The 13,647-nt window shown below is 39.2% G+C and overlaps 1 long non-coding RNA gene across 1 annotated transcript in view; it reads right to left on the minus strand.

Moving 5' to 3' along the window:
- Positions 1 to 869: 869 nt before the first annotated feature.
- The window catches only part of LOC117671447 (uncharacterized), a 55,211-nt gene continuing 42,433 nt past the window's right edge, over positions 870 to 13,647 (minus strand). The window contains exon 4 of the long non-coding RNA XR_004592878.3: positions 870 to 2,975. This is a non-coding gene — a long non-coding RNA (uncharacterized LOC117671447). The remainder of the gene's footprint in view (positions 2,976 to 13,647) is intronic.

Genomic DNA, 13,647 nt, shown 5'->3' on the forward strand with positions numbered 1-13,647 from the left:
CGGAACAGGAGAATCTTTATATGCCCATTTTGTTTACAACATGTGAGATAACCTAGAAATATAGAAAGTAGGATTGATTTTACTGATTAGATAGATTTGTTGTTGTATAAATTGCTAGTTTATACTATTATGTAAAAGTAAAAAGTTGAGGTTTGATGTTACTGTTTTATTCTACTGCACCAGAGGAAGTCAGAATTCAACACCCTTTTTTTTTCTTTTTTCCCTCTTTTCTTCATTTCTCCCTTCCTCTTTCCCTCCCCTATTTTCCCTATTTGCTTTTATATTTTTGTACTTCAAAACTGAAAATATCAATTAAAAAAAGATATAGAAAAAGGAATTGAGCAAGTACTTAAAAAAATATAAGGTTGTGATGTGTATTTTTCAGAATATGTACCTGGTAGTGAAAACAAAGAATCGTCAAGACTAATTAATGTATAATTGCATCCACTTTTATAGATCATGGCTGATTTCATTCGATGCGATGCTCCAATCACCTTCAGTACAGTTAACACTCTTGGGGTGGGATTAATGGCATTTATGATTTAATTCAAATGGGGCCCTCCCATCCATATGGGAGTTCCAATGCTACAAGGACCAATTGTAAACAAAGTCAGAATATTGGTGCATCTGTCATAGGACTATTTTCTCAATTGCAAAGAATTCACTTGTAACTGAACTGTGATGTTTTCTTAATGTATGCTTATAGAATAGATATTTTGGAAAGAAATCTCTATGGACTAGGCTCAATCCTAAACATGTATCTTGTTGGAAATGAAGGGATTTATGTTTATGGCTATAATAAACTCACTTTCTGTCTTTCTCTTGCTCATCCAACATTTCAAAAAAAATATGCCCACAAAGCATTTTGCTGTTGATGATGATCTTGTAATGTTCATTGGTTTTACAATTTATAGACTTGGAACCAAAACAGCAATAGAGCAAGCTTTCAATTTTCTATAAATGTTCCATTGTAAAGCACTGTCATTAATTATCTAAGATTATCCAAGATTAAGCAGCTCATCAATTAAATCTGTAAGTAAATTTACCCTGACAGATATTCAGAACAACAGTGAGAAGCAAGCAAATATACAAGTTTTCCCAGGATATGGACATAAAACAATAAAATAAAAATTGATGTGCAGAATAGTAGCACTGCAGACTGAATTGGAAAATGCAATAATAAAGGAAGAGACAAAATTAAATGAATTACTGTACTATACAAAGATTAATTAAGTATAAAGTGGGGACTGATTAATACAATACTAGTATAATAAAGTTGCTGTAATTATATAGTTTGATACTGTGCTGCAACTAGACCGTTGTAAATGTCATTGAGTCCCCACACCTCACATGAATTTCCATTTTATACAGAACTAGCCATTTTGTCACCTATGGCTAAAAATCAGACTTTCCCAACCTACAGCATATTGAAGCTGACCAGACTGGTAAAAATATTACTTAAACAACAGTGATGAAGCAGCATACAGATAGTCCTCAACTTACAACAGTTTGTTTAGTGACATTTCAAATTTACAATAGCACTGGAAAAAGTGACTTATGACCATTTTTCATACTTACAACCATTGCAGCAACCCCATGGTCACACAATCAAAATTTGGATGTTTGGCAACTGATTCATATTTATGATGGTTGCAGTGTCTTGGGGTCCTGTGCTCCCCTTTTGCCACCTTCTGATAAGCAAAGTCAATGGGGAAGCCAGATTCACTTAACAATGGAGTTACTAACTTAATAATGCTAATGATTCACTTAACAACTGTGGCAAGAAAAGTCATAAAATGGGGCAGAAGACATTAACAAATGTCTCACTTAACATCATATATTTTGGGCTCAATTGTGGTTGTAAGTCAAGGAGTATCTGTAATTTTCTTAGCTAAGCAGTAAAAGGCAAGCCGTGTCATACATGCGTCTGTCTTCAATATACTGCTATTATTTCCCAGCTCTCCCACTTGAGGCAAGCTTCTTGTTTCGCCTGATGGTGGGTCCAACATTTACAGTGCTTAATAAATCTCTTCATTTTCTTCATAATTGGAAACTACCATACCAGGAGAAAACAGCCCAAATAGTTGTAGGAATGCAACATTATCAAACAAAACCTCTAAAACAGCGGTGTGAAACTGACAGCTGGCGGTCCGGATGTGTCACGTGCAGGCCATGCTCACCCCAGCTCCTCAAATGGGGAAAACATCGCAAAACATCATGTGACAGCAACGTGATGTGGCAAGTTTGACACCTGTGCTCTAAAAGGATGATTTTGAAAATAGATTCCTTACAACTTTGATTCAATTCTCCCCCTGACCCCAAAATAAATTTCCTTTGAATCTCTTCAAAAAGGAATTGGATTCAGTTAGAGTCTGCTCAATCAGAAATCTTAAAACAATAAAAATTCTAGTTAGAAATGGTAGAAAATATTTGTAGCTTAGGTGGCAGGTGCTGGTGGTGGTTTGTTCTCCGAGCTTGTTGCTTAGTTTCCGAATGTTTCGTCACCAGGCTAGGTAACATGATCAGTGGAACTTCAGCTGAAGTGTCTTGTTTCAGTTCTCTCTGCTTATATACTGTTGGTCTTGTATGGACAGTTGGTTCCGTGACTGACTGGTCACGTCATGTGAGGGTCATCTGGTGATGAAGTCACTCTGGCTGGAGGTCAAGTTAGTTGGCTGGTGGTCGACGCTGTCATTGGTTGATTGCTTGGTTCATCCGACTTCTTACAGACTCATAGGTTGCTTGCAGATAAAATAAAATTCTAGTGTCATATAGTAGCATTAAAGAAAGATTTCCAGCTTGGGTTCAATTGATTTTCTCAAACCATTTTCTTGTTTTAAAGAAGTGAGCAGTAGATATGACAGCAACAAATCTGCAAAGGTGTCCTGCTCATGTCTGACGGTTTCACTGTGATATATACTTTTATTTCTTTGCCCATCATTTGAAAAGATAGCTCTGAACCACCATTCCTATACCTGTAAAACAAAGCAAAACCAAGCCAAACAAAACAAGAGAAACCTCACTTAGAAATAGAAATAGAATAAAAGAGTTGGAAGGAATCCTGGAGGTCTTCTAGTCCAACCCCCTGCCCAAGCAGAAAACCCTACACCACTTCAGACAAATGGTTATCCAACATCTTCTTAAAAATTTCCAGTGTTGGAGCATTCACAACTTCTGCAGGCAAGTTGTTCCACTTATTAATTGTTCTAACTGTCAGGAAATTTCTCCTTAGTTCTAGGTTGCTTCTCTCCTTGATTAGTTTCCACCTATTGCTTCTTGTTCTACCCTCAGATGCTTTGAAGAATAGTTTGACTCCCTCTTCTTTGTGGCAACCCCTGAGATATTGGAACCCTGCTATCATGTCTCCCCTAGTCCTTCTTTTCATTAAACTAGATATACCCAGTTCCTGCAACCATTCTTCACTTGCAGGAAGAAGGAGCATGCAATTAATGGGAATGGCCTATGTGCATTGCCTATGAATTATTGTTATATCTCTATTTCCATAGCTGTTTAACTGGTTGCTAAAGTTGACCCTTATTTGATGGCACGTAATAAATCAATTCGATAAAATTTAAATAAAGCTGTTTCTGCATTAGTATTTAAAAATAAAAAAAAACTAAAGCAACAATTTAAAATAGAAAACAAATACTTAACTTAGCTAATAATTAAACACTTTTAATAAAACTAATTCAAAGGCAAGTCATTTTCATACTCACATAAGCCCAGATAAGCCCACTAATGAGAGAAACGTCATTTCCCCCAGATATTGGAGGAAGAGCTACTGCTTAGATATTGGAGGAAAAGAATGAGTGCCATCAGAGAGAAGTCCAATTTTCAGGTAATAGCTGATAGGTGGGAAGACAAATAGCAAGGCCTCCTCTGATATTTAGTAAGAGTCCAGGTTAGTAATGGGAAAGGCATTCTGCTAGATTAAAACATCACTCGGAGATTTGTTTTCTAATAACTAAGAAAGTTTGATTAATTCAGCTAAATTACAAAAACAAATGCTGTTTCGTTGTAACTAACATAATTTGAAAGCAACCTTTCTGTCACTATTAACATGATTTTATATAGCTGAAATCACCCTAAAACTGGAGTAAAAAAAAAAAGAAAAAAGAAATCAAGTGTTGGAAGATTATTTCTAAATGAACATGTTTAGAATGCGGCAAATGGATAAATCAAAGAAATAGAGTTGTTCCATTGCAAATCTTACCTTTATATAAATTAAGCATTTCAAAACCATGAAAACCTATTTTATAGTCTATAAATTTACTTGATTATTGTTATGATTGTGAAGAAGAATCTAACCTTTTGTTCAAATAATGTCCAAGTCTTTTCCCCCAAATTTATCAAGAAAAATGAATGATATTTACATTTCAACACAGTTCATAGACAGATTATTGTTGCAAAACATCTTTTCAGAAACATGGATCTGACTTGTCACAAAGCAGCATTCACTCTGATAAAATACGCTTTAATGATTCAATTTAAAAAGTTGAATTGCATCTCTTCTTCTGCATCAACAGGATTATTTTTGGAACCATTAAGCATAAGATTTAATTATTGAAAGCAATGAGTATTCTAAGGCAACATGCTGATACCGTGATGGATTTTTTTTCTCCAAGCACAGTATTAGAAAAAGCCAATTACAGTGAACCTTGTGCCCATTTCAGTTGTCATTTACATCTTGAGTACACACCCAAATGCACACTCACACCCAAAGCACACTGTTTTATTTGTCGTACCATTGGCAAACTAATCTTTCTTGCTAAAATATGGGCTTTATAATGCAAATTATGGAATGGATAATTTTATCGACCTGGCTTAATTTTATTTTCCCAAACCTTTTTCTGGAGTGGGCTTAATATGTATATTGTGTATTCAAAAATCCACATTTTGCAATACTTGACAATTATTTTCATGGATTGGAAGAACATGTGTAAATAGAGCAACATTTATTCTATTAAATTTAGACTAAAATAAATCTAAAGTTTATTTTTATAGCTAATATAATCCTCTATCTCACTTGTTCCTTGTTTTTCCTCTTGAAAGAATTACTGTCAGGTAGAAAACATTGGCTATGGAGTTGGAAGTCCCACCTGGTTCTTTGAGGAATTGAATCTGAAGCCATTACTTTTAGCATTCCAGTTTTAATTTTATTTTAGAGCCTTGGACAATACAATCATAGCTACACAGATCCCAGAAAAAATCTCTAGAATATGTAAGGTAATTCTCCAAACCATACATCTAGATACATAGATCTAATGTGCTCTAGATCGATCTGCCCTTTAAAAAAGTGCTTTTTCAAAAGGCAACTGGACTTTCTTTGTTTTTCCTTGAAGTCGTTTTCCTTCTCATCCAAGAAGCTTCTTCGGTTCTTCATTCAGAACTAAAGAAGCCTCTAGGATGAGAAGCAAAACAATTTCAAGGAAAAACAAAGGAAGTCCAGTTGCCTTTTGAAAAAGCATCTTTGAGACAAGCATGGGTGACTAAGAATCTCCACAGACATGCCCTTAAAAACCATCCAGAAATTTACAGCTGGCCCAGAATGCAGCAGTTTTGGGTGCTCCATGATTCACATATGTTTTACCTTTGCCTTGTGAACTGTGCTGGCTTCCACTTTCTTTCATGGTGCAATTCAAGGTGCTTTTAAAGACATGAATGACACAAGAATTGTTATTTGCAAGGTCTCCTCTCTCTTAGGGCAATGTTTCCCAAACTTGACCCTTTGAAGATGTATGGACTTCAACTCCCAGAATTCCTCAACCAGGCATACTGGTTGGGGAATTCTGGGAATTGAAGTCCATGCATCTTAAAATAGCCAAGTTTGGGAAACACTGTCTTAGGGTATCTGTCCACTCCGCCAGGTCAGATAGGGTGAACATACTCCAGGTTCCTTCCCTTAAATGTTGTTATCTAGCACAAGTAGGCAGTAGCGGCTCCTGCCCCTTTTGGAACACCCTTTCCACTGAGATCTGGCAGGACCGGCCATGCCTAATCTTCTGCAAAACATTGAAGACCTGGTCTTTCTTATAGGTGTTGGGTAGAATGAGATTGGAGATTGGAGCCCAGTAAAGTTGTTTGTTGTGTGGGGTGGGGTCCTTTTTGGGGTGCCAGGAACTTTATAAGTTGCCCAACACTCTGGTGCATATATAAATATAAATATATATAAATCAATAGGATGGATGGATGGATGGATGGATGGATGGATGGATGGATGGATGGATGGATGAGGGAAAGAGGGAGGGAAGGAGGGAGAGAGGGATGGGTAGGATAGATAGACTGAGTTTTGGTGCATCCAGAAATTAGGTAAACTGTTTTTTTTTGTAAACCTCTAACAAAAAATAAATAAAAACCCAACTCTAAATTGTCATTGGTTCATGAGTTACTCACAAAAAGGCAGTACTTTTCTACTATTGGGAACTTGCAGTAAAATACTTGAAAAGGCAAGATTGCAGTTGATGATATGTAAGTGGTTAACAAGATAGAGCTGAGAATCTCTATTGATATTGCATCAGCTAAATGTCCAATTTGTTGTTGCAAAATTTTTCTCTTGAAATTACAGCTTGCTTAAAAATAGCCGTGTAATTTCATCCCCTACCAATTAAAGATTTGAGTATTTTACTGCAAGTTCCCAATAGTAGAAAAGTACTGTAATGAGTGCTTTATGGGTTGTGTAATTTGAAATTATGTAAATGATATAGCTACTAAACCACTGTAAGTGGAACTTAAGAACCAATTTAAGTTTAATTAACACACAATAATGGGGTTATTAAATAGCTACATGCATAGTTGATGAACAGAGGAAACAAAACTGGTTTTGTTTTCTAGAAGAAATATTTTCAATACTCTCTGAAGACAGCAGGTTGCTGGGTTATGCATTAATGTTAGCCTGAAACTTTACTTTAAACACCTGCAAGTTTGAAGACCTCTGATCTAGTGGCTATTCCTGCATTGATCTTGGCAATCTGAAGGGCGGTTATGTGTATTGGTGTGTGTGTGTGTTTCTTCTACTCCCAATCATTTGGAAGCAAGTGGACTTTGAGAAATGTTCAGGCAGCCAGAATAAGTTCATTTATACATGCTGGCAACCGAGTGACAGAAAAAGGCCATTTTATTTTTACGGACACCTTCCCACTTTATTATTGTATAATTTCTATTTTTAAGGTCATTTTTAATGAAAACGAGGAAGAGATAATGGCCATTCTCTGGTACTGTCTCTATTTAAAACAGGTGTGGGGAACTATTGACCTTTTATGACCTGTAGAGTTCAGCTCTCAGGATTCCTGAGCCAGCTATGTTGGCTCAGGAATTCTGGGAGTTTAAGTCCCCAAGTCATAAAGGGGGCTATAGTTCCCCACCTCTGATTTATAAGGAAACGTCAATGGTGCGCTGACAATCTTAATAAATGAAAAGGAAGGGCGCTTGCAATCTAGTTCTTCACTGGAAATATTCTTTCCTGTTGAGAAAGGGGCAATAGGTCCCCTGATCCAAAAAAGGGGAAAGGGAAGCAGACAATCATCTTCATGAATCCCCAAACCATGAATAAACTGAGAAACTTGATGGGATTATTTTAACTAATACGTAAAAATTGGGCACCTCCCTGACTGGTTTTTGACTCATTGCTATCTTGGGTTAGGATTGGCTTTACAATAGTTGGCTAGGTTTTGTTATTTTATGGAGCCTTGGTGGCGCAGCAGATTAAAGTACTGTTAAGTAACACCAGCTGCCTGCAATTACTGCAAGTTCGAATCTCACCAGGCTCAAGGTTGACTCAGCCTTCCATCCTTTTGAGGTGAGGACCCGGATTGTGGAGGCAATAAGATGACTTTGTATAAAAAAGAACACCGCTGGGGGGGGGGGGGAAGCCCTACTAAGCAGGTATATACAAAAGTATGAAGGCTATTGCTTAACGCATTGTAAGCCGCCCTGAGTCTCCGGAGAAGGGAGGCATATAAATTGAACCAATAAATAAATAAATAAATAATTTTTCCTCTTTTGTGGTGCCTTACTAAAGACAGAGGTCCAGTTTGCTGTACACATCTTGTTTTGTTTACTTTTTAGTTAGTCACTGGTGGGAAGCAGTAGTGGGTTGCTCCCCGGTTCTGTCCGGTTCTTGCAACCAGTAGTAAAAGTGGCGGGAGGCTCTGCCCACCCACCCACCCGGACATCATCATGGATGATCTGTGCATGTGCAGAAGCTTCTGTGCATGCGCAGAAGCCCGCACGTGTGAGCAAAGCAAGCACATGCACATGCTCCCGTTGCGAACCGGTAGTAAAGGTAAATAAAACCCATTCCTAGTGGGAAGCCATAAGGATTAGAGCATACCAGGGCACAAAGGATGTTTTTTTGCATGTTAAATGCAAAATGGTGGCATACCTGCAGTAAAACATTCAAAACCAGACATGTCCTTATCAAAACCCCAGTGGAATCCCTTCACTGCAGCCCTCTTTCATTGTCTCCCAGCAAAACTCCAGGAATGCAATGCAAGATTCCCAGTCCAATTTCTTTGATTCCTGAGCTTCAGCCCCTCTCATGTACAATCTGCTTACGCAGTTTACAGGCCTGCCTGTGAATCTGTTTCAGGTGCACATGCAAACAAGAAATCAAGCATTTTAATTCTGCAGTTTGTCAGAAAATAATAGGTGCCAAAACTGAACAATATATCTATATTATATATATTACCACCATCGTGTCTAATTTTGCTTAAATGTTTGAAGAACCGTCATTGTGTTTTCCTCTAAACAAACTGACATTCATTTGCGAGTTCAGGAGTAAAAATGTATCTATAGCTATAAATATACACACAGAGGATACAAACATCTAATCTGTGAAATAAGCAAATGTGGAAGATAAACCAGTTTCAACAATGCAGTCATATATATATCTTGAAATATAATCTGATTGTTTTTGTTGAAATTTTATGCCTATAGCTCTAGACAGCGTAAAAAAAAACCAATTTTCTTTATTATTTCTGCCTAACACCTATTTCCTGGTTGCATTCACTATCTGCAAAATCAAGATTTTTTTAAAATACTAATTTATGTTGAATTTCCTTTGCCGTTTTGTTATTCTTTTGCCAATGTATCCTGTTTTTCCCAAAATAAGACATCCCCTGATAATAAACCCAATCGGGCTTTTTGAGTGCATGGCAATAAGGCCAAGAACTTATTTCAGGGGTCAAAAAAATATAAGACAGGGTCTTATTTTCGGGAAAACACGGTAATAAAGATCTAGATGTTTCTGCTGCCTACAGTATATAGATTTCAGTGGATAGGACTGATTCTTCATAAATCTAGGCCTGTCATCCTCTCCATTTCAAATAGAAATAATGTAAGATCCTCTTAAAGAACTTAGGATCCAGGAGTGAAATTCAGCAGGTTCTGACAGGTTCTGGAGAACCGGTAGTGGAAATTTTGAGTAGTTCAAAGAACTGGCAAAACCCACCTCTGGCTGGCCCCAGAGTGGGGTGGGAATGGAGATTTTGCAATATCCTTCTCCTAGGAGTGGGGAGGGAATGGGGATTTTGTAGTATCCTTTCCCTGCCACGCCCACCAAGCCACACTTACCAAGCAACATCACGCCCACAGAACTGACTAAAAAAATTCAAAATTCAAAAAAAATTTGAATCCCACCATTGTTAGAATCTACTTCTTCTCAATAGAGATTCATGGTAAACCGATATTTCTTAATTTTTTTTTAACTGTTGCCTGTTCAATTTTACAGACCATTTTCTCCAAAAGTGCATGAAAGCTATTTAATCCCCATTGTCAGTTGCCCATAGATTTGTTCTCGAGAACCAACAGTACATCAGTAAGACATTTGTTTGGAATGCCCTTGGTTTCATGCAGGAAATGCAAAGCTAGAGCATCTGAAACAGATGGCCATCCAGCCTCTTATTGAAGGCTTCCAATGGTAATGCTGTCATGTAAGTAATTATCAGCATTGCTCTGGGGCAACAGAGGAATGAAAGAATTTACTTCTTTTGGAGCTGTGAGATCATCTGCCCTTGATTTTTTTATAAGTCTTCTTTAAAATAGGAGCTTGAATTTATAAAATAAGAGCTGAGGAAGGCACCGTTTTCTATGCCAGGTCAATTCACTGTGGTATAATTATTTTATTCATTTGTAGGACTTATATGACTTATAGGACTTTCATATTATGACTCCATAAAATCCATAATCCAGCTTCGTTTTGTCGCAAAGGTTCTTGAGAGTGTGGTGGTGCGGCAACTGCTGCAGTACCTGGATGAAGTTGTCTATCTAGATCCATTCCAGTCCTGCTGGAGAAGGCGGTATAAAAATCAAATCAAATCAAATAAATAAATAAATAAATAAAAATATAGTTTAAAAACAAAAGTACTCTTCCCTCTCCAATACCAGATCAATCATTCTAGCACCTCAACCCTCATTCTAATCCATTGATTGGGGAAAAAGACAAGTCTTTACAGCTTTAGAAAGCTAAAAGGACAGGGAATTTCAGTGCTGAAATTCAGCTGGCTCTATCCGGATCGTGCGATCCGGTAGAGCCAGAGGTGGGAGGCTCTGCCCACCTGCTAGGATGTCATCACGTCCTGTTTTTGACCCTCTGCACATGCACATGCATGGAGGAGGCACTGGTGTTACTTAGGGGAGCCATTATCCTGTCCTGCTCCATCCCCCCAAGAATTGGAGTGATTATTGGACTTTATTAACTCCAAATAGTATTCCCCAGAATTCACTCCCACACAGGAATTAGTTCAAAACCCAATGAGTCCAATTCTCCCATCTGGAAACCCAGAGCAAGTTCCTAAAGTCCCCTCACCAGATTCAGAGTCCAAAAGACAAGTCCAAACACAAATCACCAAAACCAAAATCCAAATTTCAAGGTCCAAGAAGCAAGTCCAAAGTCTGAAAAGCAACATCCAAGTTCAGTAGCAGAGTCAAGGTTTAAGACCATGGCAAGAATCATGATGGCTGAAGGAATGCAAGCAAGAAACTGATGAGTTGTTCCTGTGGTGCTGTGCTCCATGTGTTGGGCTAAATAGGGCAGCTCATCAAGAGGGGTGCTGTCATGAGTAGCCTCATTGACCTCCCTTTGCCTACCTCCTCTCAGTTCTGTGCATTCGTGAATCAGATGGAAGAGGCAGTTCTTCCTCATCCTTGCTGATCAGCTGCAGCTGTGCATCTGCTCCCCCACTGCTTTTCCAGTGGGACCTCTGGTCTCTCCAACTCAGGGATGAAATCTACTTACCTTCCTTACTGGTTTGGAAGTGCACAGGCCTTGCACCGCCATTGCTACCGGTTCTCCGAACCACTTTCCACAATTGCTACCGGATCGCCTGATCTGGTCCAAACTGGGAGCATTTCACTCCTGCTCCAACTGCATCTGCATCTCTCCTTTTCCTGTTATCCAGTCTTTTGTCCAGTCACCCCCACCCCCCAGTGACTTCTCTACTGAGTCTGGCCTCTCCACTCCTGGCTCAGAGTCTTCAGCAACTTTTTGACACTCCTTTGCAACCCCCTCAAAAGTTCCCGGAGCCAGCTCTTTCTTCATGTCCGAGCTGGCAAGGGGGAGGCCATCACAAAACCATGAAGCACCAAAAACTGCCACTGCATTCTGGATCATTTGCTGCTTCTGGATTGCCTTCAAAGATATCCCCATGTAGATCATGTTGCAATAATCTAAATGGGAGGTGACTAAGGTACAGGTGACAGTGAGTAAGGCCTCCTGGTCTAGATACTGGTGCAATTGATACTTAAGATGGATTTGTGCAAATGCCTCTCTGGCCACGGCTGCAACCTGCTCTTTCAGCTGGAGCTGTGAATCCAAGAGAACTCCCAAATTGCATACTAGATTGTGAGGGAGAGTATTAGCACATTCAGAATCAGAAATGTCAACCTTCCTCATTGGAAAAGCCCACAACCGCTCTAGTTTGCTAGGGTTGAGTTGCAGCCATTTTCTCTCCATCCAGGCCCTTACAGTCTCTAGGCACTGAAATAGCATCTAAACAGCATCTCTACCAGCATGGGGTGAGAGGTATATGATTGGTATCTTGAACATATTGACACAGAGCCTCTTGCTAGCTGATTACCTCTCCAGCAGCTTCATACACAAGTTAAATAGGAAGGGAGAAAGACTTGAACCCTGAGGCAACCAACATAGTAGGGGCCTAGGGCTTGTCAATGATAACTTGAAGGCATAAAGGAAGGAAGGAAGGAAGGAAGGAAGGAAGGAAGGAAGGAAGGAAGGAAGGAAGGAAGGAAGGAAGGGAGGGAGGGTGGGAGGGAGGGACACAAGCTAAAATGGCTGCTTGACCATGCAATCTTCCCTATGATTGAAAAAGAAATGGAACGTTAACTAGGTTTCCTGTGACATCTAGATTTATAGTTTATTTTCCTCTAAAGGTGATCATATTTCAAATCAAATCAAATCAAATCTTTCTTGTCAACGCACATGTGTACAATGAAATTGAATGAGCCTCCCTAGGTGCAGCCCACCCAAGAACACCGAATTCATCTCAAAAAATCAGTAAGTAAAAAGAAATCCCTAAATCCAATAAGTAATAAACTAACACACATATCCTCATACATATATGTATACTATTATATTATACTGGTATATACATGTTGCACATTACTCTGGCACTGCAAGTCTATCACATTAGCCTGATTATGCTGCTATGTTGCATTTACAAGCCTGACAGCCATGGATAAAAGCTATGTTTCAGCCTATTTGTTTGGCTGGCTATGCTTCTATATCTCCTGCCTGATGGTAGGAGAATAAAGAAATGCTGTCCAGGATGTGAATCATCCCTGAGTATTTTCCTCACTCTGCTGAGACAGCGGGCGATTTCATCCAGTGGGATTAGGGGGCAGCCCATGATATATTGTGCTGTAATGTCTTCACCCTCTATAATGACTTCCTGTCCATGGCTGTTAAGCCAGTGTACCATACCGTGACACAATATGTGAGGACGCTTTCTATCATGGACCGGTGATTTTTCTGCAAGACCCTGAGGAAATGGAGTCTCTGTTGAGCCTTTCTAACCCACTGAGATGCATTATTTTTCCAGGTGAGACCTTGGCTAAGGTGCACTCCCAGGAATTTGAAGAACGAGACCCTCTCCACATAGCCCCCTTGGTGTAGAGTGGGGCAGGTTCCTTTCTCTGCTTCTGGAAATCCAACACCATCTCCTTTGTCTTGCTGGTGTTTAGATGGAAGTTGTTTTCTGAGCACATGTAGATAACTTCTGGACTTCTTCCCTGTATGCTGATTTGTCCCCTCCTGTAATAAGACCTAACACGATGGTATCATTTGCAAACTTTATTATCAGTTTAGATGGGTCAGAAGATATGCAGTCATGTGTGTACAACGAGTACAGGTAGGGACTAAGTACACAGCCCTGAGGTGAGCCAGTGCTGAACTTCGGGGAGGAGGATGTAAAGGACCCATCTCTCACATTTTGTGGATGGTCCATCAGAAAGTCTTTAATCCAATCACAGGTGAGGGGAGGGAAATTCAAGTCAGTCAACTTTTCAATGAGAGTGCCCAGCAAAATGGTGTTGAAGGCCAAGCTGTAGTCTATGAAGAGCATTCTGACATAGTTCCCAGATTTCTCTAGGTGTCTCAATACAACATGTACGGCAGGGGTGAAATGCTCTGAA

The sequence above is a fragment of the Pantherophis guttatus genome, chromosome 1 (assembly GCF_059756535.1).
Source record: "Pantherophis guttatus breed Tessera chromosome 1, ASM5975653v1, whole genome shotgun sequence".
Taxonomy (NCBI): domain Eukaryota; kingdom Metazoa; phylum Chordata; class Lepidosauria; order Squamata; family Colubridae; genus Pantherophis; species Pantherophis guttatus.